This window comes from Myodes glareolus, chromosome 17 (genome assembly GCF_982192425.1).
Source record: "Myodes glareolus chromosome 17, mMyoGla1.1, whole genome shotgun sequence".
NCBI classification, from domain to species: domain Eukaryota; kingdom Metazoa; phylum Chordata; class Mammalia; order Rodentia; family Cricetidae; genus Myodes; species Myodes glareolus.
In genome coordinates, this window is record NC_142042.1 from 56,058,673 (window position 1) to 56,076,902 (window position 18,230).

At 49.5% G+C, this 18,230-nt stretch overlaps 1 long non-coding RNA gene across 2 annotated transcripts; it reads left to right on the forward strand.

Moving 5' to 3' along the window:
- Window positions 1–527: 527 nt before the first annotated feature.
- LOC146891275 (uncharacterized) lies at window positions 528–7,792 on the forward strand. 2 transcript variants are annotated; one of them, XR_015735355.1, is made up of 3 exons: window positions 528–1,204; window positions 1,425–1,614; window positions 1,924–7,792. It is a non-coding gene; the product is annotated as an uncharacterized LOC146891275 (long non-coding RNA). The 2 variants fall into 2 exon arrangements; XR_015735356.1 differs by having other exon boundaries at window positions 528–849.
- Window positions 7,793–18,230: the final 10,438 nt, after the last annotated feature.

The following is an 18,230-nucleotide window of genomic DNA, read 5'->3' on the forward strand; positions in this document are numbered from 1 at the left end:
TGAGTCCCGAAGGCAGCGTTCCACCTCAGCAGGGATCTTGGCCTGAGCACAAGTCATACACCCCTGACCTCTGAACCCCAGGAGACCTGAGAGGAATGCTCTATAGAAGTGACAAGAAAAAGAAGCCAAGGCTATCGATTAGACATCGCGCTGCCGTTCACAGGAAGAGTCTGAGGGAACTCCTTGGTAGAGGAACAAGTTCTTTGTGCTCCCACAGCCCTCGTGGGAGAGGTCCTGTTTGTAAACCTCACCAAAGCCCTAACCGTTCCCTCATGACAGGTGAGGACACAGAGCGCCAGGGAAACCAAATAATTAGGCCTGGGTCACGAGGCTAAGAAGAGGCGGCCCTCGACAGTGTCAAAAGTAAGTCATTGGCGACTCAAAGACACGTGATCAACCGGTAGCCTGGCTTAGGAGTCCCCTGCTTTAAGATAAAGGAAGTGAATAAGGACAGGAAGGCGGGAATGGAGAACCAGGTGAAGAAAAGAAAGAAAACGGGGGGGGGGGGCGGGAGAGAGTGAAATCTCAGAGGTGACAGAGAAATACAGCTCTGCCCCAGAATAAACAGAGCTCAGCCGCTAAAGTCAGTCCGCCAGCCAAGGAAACACAGGGCATCTCTTGGCATCTCCAGGATTCCTCGGACTGTTGAGGCAGCTCAGCCACAGCCAGGTCTCCGGCCTCCCGACATGCAGGCCTAAGCACTTCCACCACGCTGCATCACACACAGGCCTTTGTCTCCCTGGCAACCGCGACGCCGTAAACAGCTGTGGCCAGCGACCAGTTATTTAGCACATGCCACTCCGCAGCCATCTTAGTTTGGTGACTTCAAGGAAACACTGCCCTGGTCAGGTGAGCTTAAGAGGAATGGAAAATTCCAGGTCAGTGAGCAACACACCCTCCAGGTATCCTTTCTTCATCAGCCCTGCCTTCGGAGGCTCCCGGGCCCTTCAGTCCCACCACCTGTTAATATTTCACTCTGGGAAGGCTTTCGGGAACAAAGAACACAGCACTGGCCTTGAGGGGCCAAAGGTAGGCAGTCCAGGGTGCAGCTCATAAATGGGAAAAGCGCAAACGTGCTTTGAAGGAGAATGCTGCAGCTTGGCCTCCTGGGAACAACGGGGCTGCTATTCATAGAAAAGCCTGTGATTTGCATCTGTCTGACATTTGAATTAGGCTCACCTAACTAACTGCCTTCCCCACAGATGTGAGTCACGCTCCTCCTTCACAAGCGAGGAGTGGCCGGGGGTGGGGGTTGGGGGGGGCAACGGAGAATGCTTATCTGGGCATGCTGAGAGAAATGTAGGGGGGTCAGGAATGCCACGTGCAAGAAGGTCTCCTTCCCCATGGCAAGGAGAGCCTATGATCCAGAGAACTCACCTGAGAGTCACTGCAGCTGACCCCCCCCCCCCCCCCCCCCGCTTCAGGTGCCTCGCTGGGTTCTTCTTAGTGTTCCTCCCAGTCCAGGTTTTTGACAAGCGTGGGAGATGATTCGCAGCGCTCCCCCTTGGTGGCAGGGGCTGGCCTTCCACCCCTCTACCCCAGGATTTCACATTCCCGGCATACATGTACGTCTGCTGAGCTCATATGGTGAACACTGAGGGGCTGAGGTCACAGGTGAGGAAAGCTGGTAGGATCACCCCCCCCCCAAATCCTGGCTATTCGTTATTAACCCTTCACCCACACTCCCGGCACCTGGAAAGTCAGAGGTTCTAGTGTGGTTCTGAGCTGGGGGCAGGGAAGAATCTGGGCCCACTGTAGTCCAAAGTGGCCAGGGCAGTGGTTCTCAGCCTTCCTAATGCTGGGACCCTTTAAGACAGTTCCTCGTGTTATGGTGATCCTCAACTATACAATTATTTTTGTTGCTGCTTCATAACTGTAATTTTGCTACTGTTACCAATCATGATGTGAATATCTTACATGCAGGATATCTGATATATGACCCCGGAGAAAGGGTCCTTTGACAAGCCCCCACCCCGGAGTCATGACCCATCATGTTGAGATCAGGCCAGGAATTTAGGCCTTACAATGCCCATCTTTCAAGGATTCCCTGGAAGGAGTAATCCCAGTGCCTGACTGGGAACCTAGCTCCACTCCCAAGAATCCTGATGGTTCAGGTTCATCTTGGGCTCAGGAAAAGAACTCTAGCTCTGTACCCCAAAGAAAGTGACCTCAGGAGTCTCTGAGACCTGAGCACCAGCATAGGTGAGGTTGGTCCTCCGTGGGGCCACTCCACGCCCCCTGAACTGCCTGCCTCACCAACCCGTGAGCCCAGAGAACACGAGAACGGCCAGTGTACCACGAGGCTGGGGCCACGGCCGTGTGCATCTCTACACGCCTCAGCTGTGCTTTGATGGTTCTCATCAAGATGAGAAACACCCTAGATGGACTGCCGTCTCAGATGGAAACACGCCACGCCTGTATCTCCATGTGCTGGTGCACAGCCAACACGTGAGATAGGAGTCCATGTGCTCCCTGCCCTTGAACCTCTGCCTATGGCTGCCAGGTTGCTTCTCCAGGGCCAGAGCCCTTAAATCTCTGCTTTTCTGAAGGACATTACGCTGCCACTGATCCAGACTTAAGCATGTCACCGAGGCTATCGGTTTGAATTTTCTAATTGGAGAAAACTTTCAGAGTGTGTCAACCCAATGCTACCATAGAAACAGATGTGACCACCTAATGTATCCGAAATGGACATAAAGGGACAACGCTATGACACATGCTGTGATATGTGAACTGAAAAACCTTTCACCCTCAGGAAATATGTGGCCCACTTAGAAATGATATTTTTCATCAGGACAGATGATCCAGGAGTGGTGAACCATGACATGGAAGTCGCCTTCCAAGTCTGGCAAATCGCCAGTCCATGCAATGCTCATGGGTCCTAGCATGTGACAGGCACTCAGCCCTCACGTCATAGCCCAACCAGGCCTGGGTGGCCGGCCATGTATAGAAAACCTATAGTCTTGAGATAGAGTCTAGTAAGTTTCCCGGACTGAAAATGAACTCACTCTGTAGCCTAGACAAGCCTTGAGCTCTCAGTCCTCCTGCCTCAACCTCCTGAGTGCTGGACTCATAGGCCTGTGCCACCAGCTGCATCTCACCCACCATCTGCACAGCGCATCCTTGGCAGCACCCTTCCACTTACACAGGGCTCTGCACAACAGCTGGGGTAAGTTCCCAGACCGTATGCTGAAGCCTTGGCTGTCATCTTGGGACACTATTGGGACTTGGTAGAACCTCTGGGAGGTAGAGCCTGGTGTTAGGAAATCAAATCACTGGGGTGTTTCTGCAGAGGGTGTGACCTTGGTCTCTTCCTGTTTCTCACTGTTGCCTGGTCACCATCAGCTCCTTTACAGTACGCTCTTGCCATACTCTACCTCCTGACAGGCCCAAAGCCATGGGGGCATGAATGGAACTTGCCATCCGCTGATTCAAGCGTTCTGCTTTCTTACAGAACCACCTGAAGGGGCGGGCACTACCCTAGAAGCTCCCAAACTCTAGAACTGAAAGTGAGCAGATGATATCCCCTCAGGTAGGGAAGACGGACATGGTTAGGAAAGGTTTTCCAGAGAAGACAGTGGAAAGATGGACAGGCCTAGGAGGTCAATACAGTATCCCACGCCAGAGGGCAGTAACGAAAAGCTTCACTTGAGAGTGAAACCCCGCCCCCCCCCTGCTGTTACTGTAGCGGGGTGGCTCTGAACTTCAAGGGCAGGGTGACACCTTTGGCCAGGGCAGCTTCCATCTCAGTCAGCTGTTCCCGAGGACTTTTCTTGTTTGAAATAGCTGCCCAGATCCGTTTCCCTATCAGTTCCAGAGGCCAGAGATGAGAGAACAGGCTTTGTCCACGTGCAGGGCGGAAGGTGTAACCGGTAAGCTTGGCCCACGCTCAGCTCAGTGGGCAGCCTCTGGCCAGGAGCCAGGCCCGACCGCACCCTAACGTCCAACCAGGAGAATTTAGACAGACCCTACCTAGCTCTTTTCCCCCACGTGACTAAAATCCTTATCATCCTAAAAGTTGTAAAAACGCCAAAGTTTAACCTTATTGAAGTCACATTGTTCTGGTCTTGGCAACCCTAATGGGATTTTACCAGTTGGCCTCCAATGGAGTCCTTGACCAGTCCAGTGTCTGCCAGCGTCCATGACGGATGACCTCCAACGTCAGGGACTGCAGCCCACCCGCACTCTCAGCCTCCCGTGACCATCCAGCGCCCGGGTCACTGTGGCCTTTCATGAAGGCCTTCTTTCTGTTTTGTTACTCATGGAAACGGAGACAGTTCCAGGCTCCTGGGCCCTGGGGAGGGCAAATGAGCGCTCACCAGCTGATGGTGTTTTCTTCTGGATTAATGAAACACAGCGGAGCGTTCAGCTGCCATTGCAGTGATTAATATGTCAGATTGGTGTCACAGGAGAAGCAAGCAAGGAAAGTGAAGTTTGAACAGAAGAGGAAGAACAGAGACCCAAAGAAGGAAAAGGGAAAAGAAAGGAGTAGGTGTTGGGAGGGCACCATTCCTTGGACTGGCGCCACCAGGCTGAGCCCCAAGGGAAAGGTCGAGGTCTCTCTGCCTCATACTGATGGGAAAGAGGTCTTGTTATTGAAAAAAAGACTCTAGGACACTTCTTAGCTTATCCGGCCACATCCTGGGGTATGAGAGATGTGGAGCACTTCAGGGGTTCTGCTTATTTGTTTGTTTTTTTGGTTTTTTTCCCAGAAAAAAAAATGCACAAGCGGAAGTTTTGCTTCCAGGGTTAAGAGGTTCACTCAAAGTCCCTAGCTCTCCAGACACTAGGATGAAGCTGCCTTTCAGCTGGGCATGCTTTGGCCATGGCACCTCTGTCTGCAATCCCTCTGTAATACTTGTCAGTGACAATTTGGGGAGGGGACATTGATATCCTCTCCTGAACCCCGTGGGGCCCAATTCTCCCCCTTCTCCCTATAGGCTACAGAGGGGAGGTCCCCTCACCACTCCAGGCTATTCACAGACCCATATGAAGCACCGTCCCAGTTGTCTGTGAAGGCACAATGGAGTCATTAAGACCTCAACATTGGTGGCTGGGGAGATGGCTCAGTGGTTAAGAGCATTGACTGCTCTTCCAGAGGTCCTGAGTTCAATTCCCAGCAACTATATGGTGGCTCACAATCACCTGTAATAAGATCTGGTGCCAACTTCTGTCTGCAGGGACACATGCAGGCAGACCATTGTATACATATAAATAAATAAATCTCAAAAAAAGGAAAGACCTCAACATTGACGGTCTGAGAGACTGACATTTGTCCAGGAGGAACGACACTAGTGATGTAAACAAATCATCCAAACATAGATTTCTCTTCCCTGCTAAATACTGTCAAGCTGTGTTAGCGTTAGCGTTCTGCAGCTAGGTCTATGTGAATGCCATTGCCTACTGAAATCGCCTGTCAGTCTCAACGGGGCCCTGGATTTCCTCTCCCTTCTGCTTTAAGCCTCTAATCATGGGCCAGGATGATTCAAATGACCTGAACCCTAAGGCCTCACCCGTGGACATATGCTTCTCTAATCAGACAGAAAAATTCGAGTTTGACACTCCCTTAAACAATCGGTCACGGGAAATTGCACAGAGGTCAACGATCTCTAACTTATGTGATCAGCTGAGGGAAGGATTGGCCAATCCATGAGTTTTATTTCTGACGGTATTTTCTAAAATTTCACCTTGGAATGATTTTAAATGCATGAAAGGTGGCAGAAAAGAGTTGCAAGGATCATAACCGATAAAGGGTGAAAACTAATAAGGTGACCACCAGTAGATGAATGGATAAGGGCATGGCAGACTCCGACACTGGAATATTGCTCAGTCTTGGTGTGGCAGCATGCTCTGCCATATACCACATCACGAAGACATTAAGGTAAGCGAAAAAAGCCAGGAGATGGAACAGACACTATCGAAGAGCTTGAAAGTGGAATGAACAACTACCAGGAGTTGCCAGGCGGTGGTGATGCATGCCCTTAATCCCAACACTCGGGAGGCAGAGGCAGGCGGATCTCTGTGAGTTCGAGGCCAGCCTGGTCTACAAGAGCTAGTTCCAGGACAGGCTCCAAAGCTACAGAGAAACCCTGTCTTGAAATACACAGACATAGACACACACACACACACACACACACACACACACACACAAAGGAGTTAGATGGAGAACTAGGACCTAACAATTATGAACTTTAATTTAATTTGGGGGTGGGGATTACAAGGTTCTGGAGATGGTCGGTAGTGTTCGTTTCAAAACAATCTGAAGATGGTTTATTATTGCCATCTGTGTTTGTTAGTCAGCTCCCCATCGCTGTGACACAGGCCCGCGAGAGTCTGCTCATAAGGAAGGAAGGTCTGTTTTGGTTCACGGTTGTGGTGAGCCAAGGTAGTCCCCAATGAATGTTCTAGGCACAGCCATGCCAAGAACACCAAAGCCTTAGACCAGTGAGAATTGGCAAGTCTTCCTCTGGTCCAAGAGTGAATGAGCCATTGGCCAGTGTGTATAAACCAGCAACTGCAGCTTCTTCCTTCCAAATGACTGCAGCTTCAGCCTGCTCCCCTCCAGAGACCTCCCACCAGGCTAGCCGACCCCTCTTCCTGTACTGCATGTAATAAAAACACTAAGGTCCTGGGTTGTTGTGCATAGTAGGTGCATGCCATCAGATCAAGCATAGCCCACCTGACCCCTGTTTTTCTGTACATGTGTCTATGTATCTGTCCTTTCTTCATCCTGTCACTGCCCCAGTCAGGTTTCCAGGACCAAGCCATGCTGGACACAGTGCAGGGCATCAGAGCTTCCTTCATTAGACTTTGCCCATGACGAGAGTGGATGAAGAGACTGCTCACGAGACTGGGGAGATGGCTCTGTGGTCAACAGCACTGGATGTTCTTCTGGGGGACCTGAGTTTGAGCCTCAGCACCCACATAGTGGCTCACGACTCTCTGTAATTCCAGTTCCAAAGGATTTGGTATACTCTATGGCCTCTACGGTACCAGGCATACATACAGGCAAAACATCCACACACATAAAAAGTAAATTAAAAAAAAATGTTCACCTTGTGGTGAGCAGGAACAGGGAACTAGGAAAAGGCAGGGTCCCAGCATCCCTTGTCACGACACACCTCAGTGACCTGACTTCTCTACATCAAGTTCCACACTGCCACAAAAAGGTTTTACCATGTCCCCACAGTGTCACAGTCTGGGGACCAAGCCTTCATCACATAGGCGTTTGCGGGACAGTCAAGATCCAATCTATAGGGCTATGCATGTAGAACTAACTAAAAGGGTAAGTTTTATGTTACATGTATTTACCACAGACATACAAACACACAGAAAAGTCCCTGTACATTCCTCACCCGACCCCTCAAATGGTATTACCTTGCAAAACCACAGTGTCATTCAAACCAGGAAAAGATGTTGCTGCAATCCATAGCTCATTCAGACCTGGCCACTCTTACACTTACACACTCCTGTGTGCACGAAAAGAAATTGCGCATCCCTCTTTGTGCCTGCACTCTTCTGAGACTTAACCACCTGTTTCTCAGTGCGTACCCACTTTCAAGATCCACAACCATGTCACCATTACAGAGCCAGCTGCCTGTTGCCACACCCGGCCCCTCCCCGACAATTCCTAACTGCTAAGAGGATCCTCGCTCTTCATCTCTAGAATTTCAAAAGAGAATAGAGCGAGATCAAAAAGTCTGTGACTTTTGAGGGCTGACTTTCCTCGCTCAACAGAATTGCCTTGAGATACATCCAGGCTGCCAATAATAATAATAAATATATGCCAGTATTTTGTCATTTTTATTGTTAAATTATATTCAAGGAGGCGGATGCAAATTTTTAATTATATTAGTATATCCAAAATTAGCTTTGGAACTCAATTTTCTGACCACACCGAGATCATTGGTAAAGGAATTTGATTCCACATTGCCGCTGTAGGAATCGCTGACCCCGAGGTCACCTGCACATCCCCAACCACACAACCTTTGTCTCGGACCTCGGGTTGTTTCCTTGAGGGATAGAGTACTCTGGGGAAAGCAGTTCAGGCTACAGACCCTGCCGGGCAGGAAGGGACGGCAAGGGAGCCTGTTTAGGCAACAGTTTCTTCTTTCCTGATAACCCTACCTTGGCTACTATGAGTACTGGGATCCTTTAAGAAAAACAGTAAGTGTCAGGCCTGTGGCTCAATGACAAAGTGATAGCCTAGCATGCACAGGGTCCTGGGTTCAATCCCCGGCATTTGTGTTTAAAACAGCACACTAGTTCTCAGAAGAGAACTTGTATATCACCACCACGAATTACAGTCCGAGTTTCACTGGGCTAGGACTTAGCCGTGCCCCTGACTGTGCCCTCAGTGTGCCCTGCACCCAGTGAACTCTGCTGCGTGGGGTGGTATTATTGAAACAGGCAGGGAAAGTCAAGGGGGCAGGGCTTATAAAGACGACTAAACCCAACAAGCAAGAATTAACTTCCTATCAATGAAAAACCCGTTTTCTTACTCTGGGACAACAGGTGGAAGCCCAGAGTGCTCTGGGTGGGAATGATACCCCCTTTCCTTCCTGCTGTCTCACTGCCCCAAGACCCAGAGAAGCCCATGTTCTGAGGGGTGTGCAGTTTCCAGGGAGCAGGATAGGGAGAAAGGCCAGGCTGGGTGGGGGTGGGAACAAAGGCAGAGAGAGGGAGTTCAGAGGACCTTCAGCCAACTAGAAACACAGAAGCAGAACCAAGGTCCCACAGGCCACGGTGGTACACACCTGTAATCCCAGCACTCAGGGGCTGGACAATAAGATTGAAATGAAATAGCAAGATTCTATCTACACACACATACAGAGAGAGAGAGAGAGAGAGAGAGAGAGAGAGAGAGAGAGAGGAGAGAGAGAGAGAGGAGCTGGAAAACTTGGGAAATTGGAGTAGGAGGTAAGTTCCAGGTCAGCCTACACTACAGAGTGAAATACTGTCCGAAAAAAAAATTAATTTAACTAGCCCTGTCAGTCCACTGCATGAGCATCAGAACAGGGGCCAGGGAGATGGTTCATCAAAGAATTTGTACTGCTCATCCAGAGGACTTGAGTTCCATTCCCAGCACTGGGTGGCTTACAACCACTTGTAACTCCAGCTCCAGGGGATCTGACACCCCGTTCTGGACTCTGTGGGTACCTGTACTCACATGCGCACACACATAGACATACACATATACACACAATTAAAAAAAATCTTTAAAGAAAGAACAGCTGGCACAATGGCTCACGCCTTTAATCCCAGCACCCGGGAGGCAGAGGCAGGCAGATCTCTGTGAGTTCAAGGCCAGCCTTGTCTACAGAACGAGTTCCAGGACAGCCAGGGCGAAGTAAAGAGCTAGGTTTATAGGTCTGAGGCACCATGCCTGGCTTTTATGTGGATGTTGGGGACCTAATTCAGAACCTCATGTTGTTGGCGAGCACTTTACTTACTGAGCCACGTCCCCAGGCCCCTGGCCTTTGTACTTCTTATTTAAAAATAGCCAAGCCCTTTGTCTCCAAGGTAGGCTCACAGCAAAGCCAAACGCTGGCCAGGAAACTGGAGTCAGCAGGATGCTACCTGCAGAGTCAATTTTTATCCAGAATCAGCCTTTGCTTGTGTTAACTTATCACCCGCAGGACAAAATGTGAACCCACTGAGCATTACCGAATCAGATCTCAAGAGCGTCTAGAACGTTGAAGCCAAAAACTCACGAAAAGTCTACCTCTAAATATTTAGCAGCTCTTTCCTGGGGGGTGACAGGAGATCTGATACCCCACTTGGAATGTGTCAAGTCTGTCCCTGCCTTGGCTTGATGATGTGACCCCCCCTCCTCATCTTCCAAAGCTTCCATGGTACCATTTCACCGTGGATTCTCAAACCACCGGCTATTCTCGAGCCAGCCGAGGGACCGAGCTGAGCAAACAGGCTGATGGGAGGGAGCCTGGAGCTCTTCGGGGCTGGCACAGGACCAAGATGGCCACCAGAGTGAGTGCCAGGAAAAGCTAAATGAGATAAGCTCAGAGACTAGATTAGGACAGTCTGTACGGACAGGAGCCCTGGCAGCGGGGCTGTCCTTCCTCCCAGCATAGAGCAGAGGCTCCTCTGTTCCCTCGCTTGTGTCTGGGCTTAAGAAAGCTCTCTGCCTTCCTCCAGCATCATGGCACAGCTGTCCCAGAGCAAGTGGGACACGGAGAGGAAAAGGGAAGTGGTGGGCAGAGGGGAGAAGGGGTCATAGTGACAGAAGTAGACATGTCGCATGACACCGAGATTTCATTCTGCTCCTCCATTCTTTGGTAGCTGAGAGGCCTCCAGCCTGCCTTGCCCTCTCTTAGCCTAGCCTACCCTACCCACCTGCTGTTACCTTGCCTTTGTGACCGGCCTCACTCTCCCCTGGAACATAGAGTCCTCTGTGGCTAGACTCCGGGAGAGCTAAATGGCCAATGGACTTTGTACATGATCCAGGCTGTGTGTGTGGGAAGGAGAGGGAGGTCAAAGATGGGAAGGGAGGGAGGGAGGGGCACACTGTTGTGGGTTTCCTCTCATGCATTTGGGTGCTCACCTCTGGGGAACAAAACCAAAGGGAACAAGTTTCAAAAATGGAATGACATCCGATCCTGTCTGTGGACTTGGGCCAGCCCTAACTTTGCTCTAGACCCCTCTCCTCCATGGCCTGGCCTACAGCGGTAACCACAATGCCCTTTCAGACAGACACTATACAAAGACTCTCTCTCTCTCTCTCTCTCTCTCTCTCTCTCTCTCTCTCTCTCTCTCACACACACACACACACACACACACACACACACACACACACACATTTGCCCAGGGTGATTGAGGGAGCAGGACAGGGATTTTGCATATTTATTTCAGGACAGCCCAAGACAAACTGGAGCAGCTGCTCCTCCCGGTAGAAAGTGGGCACCCCAGAGGATGCATAGACTAGCATTTGGTGTCGCCATGACAACAGGTGAGGATGAGAAGAATCTGGAGCCTGGAAACCCCTCCTGCGTTCAGTTTTCTTCTTGATCACACTGGGTGCTGTCCCTGTGATGGAAGCCAGGCTGATCCTGAGCCCTTGGGATGTGTGTGTGTGTGTGTGTGTGTATGTGTGTGTGTGTGTGTCATGTGTATGTGTGTCGTGTGTGTGTGTGTGTGATGTGTGTGTGTGGTGTGTGTGTGTATGTGTGTCATGTGTGTGTGTGGTGTGCTGTGGTGTGTGTATGGTGTGTGTGTGGTGTGTGTGTGTCGTGTGTGATTGTGTGTGTCGTGTATGGTGTGTGTGTCGTGTGTGGTGTGTGTGTATCGTGTGTGTAATGTGTGTGGTATGTGTGTATCATGTGTGTGTCGTGTGTGTGTGTCGTGTGTGTGTGTGTGTGTGTGTGTGCACGTGCTGTCCCCATTCTTTGCTGCAATGGCTCTCATTCTGTCAGGTGCAGGGACCTGTCTACTAGACTCCAGGAGGTGAAGGTCAACTAAGGACAGGCTGATTAACTTGCCCTGTGGGGCCTTTCTCTTGGTGACACAGCCTCTGGCTCAGAACAAAGGCCCCTCATTAGGCCGGGAGGCAGATCTTTGACCGAGAGAGTACTGCCACCTGCCGTCTGCATGGCCGTTCTCCCTCAGGGAGTTCAGCATAGCCTGCCTTGTTCCATCCCCTAGCCCACTGAGATGAGGACCCCTGGAGAGGTACAGGGTAGAGTCCTAGAAGGCTGGCAGTCTAGGGCCAGAACACAGGCTTGTTGAGGTCTCGGGGTCCTATCATTCAGACCCAGACAAGCACTCTTAGCTGCTGTGGAGTTTCTGGCCCCCATGAATCCATTGGAGCCTGCTGTACTGCAGTCAATTATTAAGTATTCAGGAATTTTACAGGTTGCATTGTCAGCTTGAAATGGGTCTCAGCGGCAGCATTTACATGATGGAAATGGGCAAATGCCACAAGTCAGAGCTTTCTCCAACTCCCAAACCTCTTCAGCACATTTGTCAGCGCTGCAAGAAGCCCTGTCAGCCTACAAAGGGGCCGAGGGGAGGGGAAGGCTCAGCACTAGAAGAGCTTGCATGCACAGGGCCCTCAGTTGACCCCAGGGGTGTTCTCAGACAACCACCCAGCATGGGACTGTTATCACTGAGAGGAGGGGGGTAGCATCTGTCCTGATAATGGAGAGATTGCAAAGAAGGAGCTGATTCAGGCTCCCTAAGAATAAACACATGTATAGCTGAGGGCTTCTGGAAGGGGAAACGCGGGAACTAGAATGATGGTTCTCCTGAATGCTAACTGTGTCACCCCTTCAGCTCCCAGATCCCCTTCTGCCTGGTGTGTGATGGCAGCAAGGGGTCAGGGCATCACCAGGCACTAAACAGGCACCTAGAACCTATTAGATGTTATCGATCATGGACTGGCGCCTCAGTAGCTCTGTAACAGAGCTTGCCAACTCCCTTCTAAAACCCATGTCGTGCCTGGATTAGCAGCACATGCCTTTAATTCCAGTACTTGAGAAGCAGAGGCAGGTGGAACTCTGTGAGTTCAAGGCCAGCCTGGTCTACATAGAGAATTCTAGAACAGCCAGTGAGACCCTGTCTCAAAAATAAAATAAAATAGAATAAACCCAGTGTCAACTCTAAACATTTCCATTAGCCTCACACTTAACTATTTCTCCTGTAATCGTCATTTCCTCCACTTTGCCAGTCAGGATCTGGCACAGGGCATCCTTTAGGACAGAGATCATGTGATATGTCGCATCATGAACTAAGAAGCATTAAGAACTAAACAGTGGCACCCACAGAGGCAACCCAAAAGATTTTCTATCTAGAAGCCACTGGTCAGTTACAAGGTCCAGTCCACAAGCTCCAGTGTGGAGTAGGAGGGCCTTCTGTCTATGTGTCACTTTCATTGGTCAAATAAAGAAACTGCCTTGGCCTTTTGATAGAACAGCAGCTTAGATAGGCAGAGTAGACTGAAAAGAATGCTGGGAGAAAGAAAGAGTCAGGCAGACACCATGGCTCTCCTCTCCGAGACGGACGCATGTTAGACTCATGCCAGTAAGCCACAGTCAAGTGGCGATACAGATTATTAGAAATGGGTTGAATCAATATGTGAGAGTTAGCCAATAAGAGGCTAGAAATAATGGGCCAGGCAGTGTTTAAATGGATACAGCTTCCATGTAATTATTTCAGGTGTAAACTAGCTGGGTGGCCGGGCAGCAGCTGCTCCCCTTTTACTAAAGCAGTGCACACATCCAATTCCAATGTCAAGGACCAGTGTCCTCACTTAATTTAAAAACAGAGTCTCACTGTGCAGTCCAAGCTGCCCTTGAACTTGAAATTTCCCTACCTCCAGGACAGGCGTACACAACCCCTGGCTTTGCCTTTGAGTGTGTTGCAGCTGGAGGGAAGAGAGATTATGTCAGCTAAGAGCAGATTGCATAGGACCTAGGAAAACAGAGAAGTGTCCTTCCAGGAGAGTGAGCCGAGGGGCATAGAGGACATGAGCTTTCCTAACACAAGAGGATGAGTAAGCAGTGCGCTGAAGAAAATGAGGGCGTCTATAGGCCATGGTGGCCTAGTGTCAGGGACTCTCCCACCTCCGAAACATCTGCCTCACACAGAGCGACCTTTGGATGAATAACAGGGTCTTCTGAGTTGAGATCACAGCAGACAGCTGTGGGAGATGATCTTAGGGACACAAACATTCCTCTTCTGAGAAAGTCTGGGTAAGTGTGAGCCACATCTCTTTGTGGTGCATTACACAGACTACAGCTAGATTAATTTGGCCGCAGAAACAGAAGACGGAAGCATGAACACCATCTACCATTATTTCTCTCCCGTGTCGATAAAGTCCAGCGCTCAACAGTGTGCAACAGATTCGGTAAAGCGATCTTCATCATGAACCGGCATCATACGGCTCCATCATTCTAGGTGTGAAGCTTTACCTCCTCATGACTCAAGATGGTCATTGAACTCCAGCCATCACCTGCCTTCTAGTCCATGGGAAAACTCTTTTCTGGATGCCAAGTCATGGGCCATTGATGTGGGATTCCCCTCTGTATGCTGTGAATATGTTTTATTAGCATTAGTTAATAAAGAAGTTGCTTTGGCCTAGGGCAGGGCAGCATAGAGCTAGGCAGGAAAACTAAACTGAAAGTAGGGAGAAAGAAGGCAGAATCAGGCACATGCCATGTAGCTGCCAAAGGAGAAAGATGCCAGAACCTGGTAAACCACAGCCTTGTGGTGATACACAGATGAATAGAAATGGGTCAATTTAAGATGTAAGATCTAGCTAGGAATATGCCTGAACCACCAGCTAAACAGTGTTATAATTAATACAATTTCTGTGTGATTATTCAGGTCTGGGCAGCCAGGAAAGGGAAGCACAGTCTCTGACTACAGGCCATACGTAGTTATGTGGCTTTTCCTAGGTATAAGAAACACACGATTCATGTGTCTGGCTAAAATTGAAGGGTTCTGTTTTAATATTAAAGCAGATAACAGGGGGTCAGTTCCCCTATACCTGTGCATGGCTCCCTCAGGGATGTCTATACAACAATCTCCCATGCCAAAGCCATCCCATAAGCCCAGTGTGGGGAGGCTGCCAGGTCCCACCTGTAGCATCTTCCTGCCTCAGGCTGACCACTCTGTTGCCACATCAGTCTTCCTAAAGTTTCCCTTCCTTCCATATCTCCTAGTCACCTTCCATGGCTGGCAAAACACTAACAGTAAATAACTGAAGATCCAGAGTGGGTTAGCTTGGGAGGTTTCAGTCTGTGGACCCGTTGCATTAGGGCTGTGGCAAGGCATGTCAGGGAAAACTGTTCACTTCATAGCTGCCAGGAAGCAGAGGAAGAGGGAGGGGGAATGAGATGGGGAGAGAGAAAGAAGAAAGTAGGGGAGTTGTACAGGAAACAATGTATGCTATGAAGGCTCACCCTCTAGAGAACCACTTCCTCCAACTAGGCCCCACCTCCAATGGTCTACTCAGCTATGACTCACCAAGGAATTAACTAATTGATAAGGTTGTACCCTCAATATCTGATTGCCTCGCAACATTGTCTCAAGCTGTAAGCCTCCAACCTATGAGCCTTGTTTAAAGATATATTTTTTAATAATTTACTTTTTTTATGTGCACCCATATTTTGCCTGCATGTATGTCTGTGTGAAGGTTCGGATTCCCTGAAACTGGAGTTACAAGCAGTTATGAGCTGTCATGTGGGTGCTGGGAATTGAACCCAGGTCCTCTGGAAGAGCAGTCAGCGATCTTAACTAGAGTTCTCTCTCCAGCCCCAAGATTTATTTTGTATTCTATGTAGATTTATTTTGTATTTTATGTATGTACATGCATATGCATGCGAGCATGTGCCTGTGTATGTGTACCCATGTACGATCAGTGTGTATGTATGTGATTGTGTTATTTTGTGTGTGTGCCTATGCATGTGTGCACAAGCTCATGCGTGTGTGAATGTTAGTGTGTGTGTGTGTGTGTGTGTGTGTGTGTGTGTGCAAGTGCCCACTAAGGCCAGAAGATGGCATGGAATGCCCTGGAGCTGGAGTTACAGGTGTCTGTGAGCAGTCTAATATTGGTGCTGAGAAAACAAACTTAGGCCATCTGCAAAAGCAACTAAGACATCTACACACACACACATGCACACATACGCACATACACACATGAGCCTTTTTGAGTGTCACTTTCCTATCCAAACTAACTGGTCTCTCCACTGGCCTGGATTTACCTTAGTGCCGTCCCCTGGATCTTTCCAACTCCACACGTTCCTTCAAGCATACCTTAAACTCCTAGAATCCAAATCGCATCATTGTATGGCTTACTTTGTGCTCCCTACCTGTTCCTTACATTGACCTTCTACTCCGGTGCCTTTGTCCTGGGCTTGGCTGGCTCTCTTCCTTTGGCATCAACTCCTAACTCTACCCATTTCCCAAGGCTCCGCAGCGAGGCTCCCTTCTTCCGGAAGCTGTAGTTTGTTTTTCTTGGGGCTGGATGGCAAGTGCTTCTTTGTTCCCTGCTAGAAGGCAAGCTTCCCCAGAGCAGGCTGCTGGCTTGCAGTGGTAACAGTGTTGCCAGTGGCAGCCTCCTGGGGGGTCGCAGGGAACGTTTGAAGAACTGAGTAGCAGAGTGATGCTGGGAAGCAACAGAAAAGAGCAAAGGGATGGTTCCTCTTTCCAAGGCTGTTGCCTCGGATGGGAACGGCTCATGGCAGGACTTGCTGAGTATTTTAGAACTCAAAGGTCGGGAAGCTGTTTGTGTTACTGTGAGCACAGGTATTTGGGCTCCATTTGAATATACAAATGTAGGATCTGCTTTCATAAAGCCCCTTCTGGGCTTGCATTTGGGGGAGCAGGGAAGCTGGGAAGTGTGGAGTTGATATTGTAAAAGATTGCTGTCATCTCTCTCTATATATATTCAGATAGATAGATAGATAGATAGATAGATAGATAGATAGATAGATAGATAGATAGATAGATAGATAGATAGAGTTCAGGGAAGGCTCAGGAAGTCTAACATCCGGAGATAGTGTGCACAGTCAACTCTCCCACAGACTGGAAATTTATTTCCTTAGGTCTCAAATGTGTGTGTGTGTGTGTGTGTGTATCTTGTTCCACTTTTTGAGAAAGGATCAGGCTGGGCATATAACTCAGTTAAGAAAGTGTATAAGTATACTTACATAAGTGTGGCCCTGGGTTCAATCCCAGGCACAGTGGCATGTGTCTGCAATCCCAGCAGGTAGAAGGAGTCAGGATTGGCAGCTTAATAGCATCTTCAAAGACATTTTGAATGATTGCAAGGCCAGCCTTGGGCTATACAAAACGCTGTCTTGAAACAAAGAGAGGAAAAAAGGAAGGGAGGGAGAGAAAGAAGAGAGGGAGGGAGGGAGAAGGGGAAGGAAGGACAGGAGGGAGAAGAGAGCAAGAGAAAGGGAAAGGGGGGTTCACTGGGTAGCCCAGCTGTACCCCCCAAGCGCTGGGATCACAGCTATGCAAGTATAGCTGTTTCTCCTTTATTATTTCTAAATCTCTGCATTTGAGTAGCCAGGAAAATTAGAGCCTGGGGTGGGGGAAGTACTTGAATCAAGCGATCTAGGCAAACCACTTGTCTGATGTGGAATCCCAGTCTTAGCAAGCAAAACTGCAGGAGGTCACAGCCCAAGGTCACACAGACAGGGAGAAAGGGAGGAAGGAGGACTCCTGTGGCCCAGTTACCACTGGACCTTTGGCTGCTGCGGTACACTACTTTTCAGGCTGCAGACAGAATCCACCCCAAGGTCACATCTCACCCTGAGAGCTGCAGCATGAAGGTCACACACAGATGTGCACCCTGCTGAGCCCTGCTTTGCATCTGTGGTAAAATGGCTGCTTTCACACTGGAAGAAGGAAGACACCCAGCCTGTCCACAAATTGAGCTTTCGGCTTCCCTGGTTGCTCCCCCTTCCTCTGGGGAGGGAATCAAAGAGCCACCCTGGTTTTCCTTTGGAACCCAGGACTAACAGCTCCAGTCTCTCTCCAATTTGCAATGACTAGGATAGGAAGGGAAGAGATAAGATCTTGGGGGTCGGAAGACCTTTTGTATAGCGGCCACAAGCTGGTCATTAGTGTGCCCCACACATCCTAAGGTCCCGCTTTCTTGAGTTACAAGGTTGAGGCCTGGGGCAAAATGTCCATGGAAGGGAACACGAAGCCAAGTTGTACTCTGTGTCCGTTCCGGGGCCACTTTCCCCTCCCAGAGCTGAAGGTTAGGACTGCAGCTCAGTTCTCTAGTGACTCACTCCAGGAAAATGACATGTGACAAGAACCTGGCTGTCATGGGACCACTTGCCAGGCAGGGGTGCCAGGACAGTAGTGGCATTGTTCAGGGAAGGCTCAGGAAGTCAAACATCCGGAGACAGTATGCACAGTCAACTCTCCCACAGGCTGGAAGAGAATGGGTTTTTCTCCCTGTTGATCAAGCTGTGTGTTTACTTGGAAAGGGCACATGGATTATTTATTCCCTTAGCTGTGACATTTCCCAGCACACCATGACAGGTAGCAGGGACCATTATCCTTGAAGGCGGTTTACCTGATGTCACTTGAGAGTCTACCCTCCCAACAGCCTTTTGGATAAGCAGTTATCACCAAATCCTATTTTGTAGCTGAGGAAATTTAAGTAAACAGACGTGAAAGCATTCATCCGGGCCATCTGGTCACTGAGTAGCACACCAAGCATGTCAACCTAGGTCCATGTTGACCGGGCA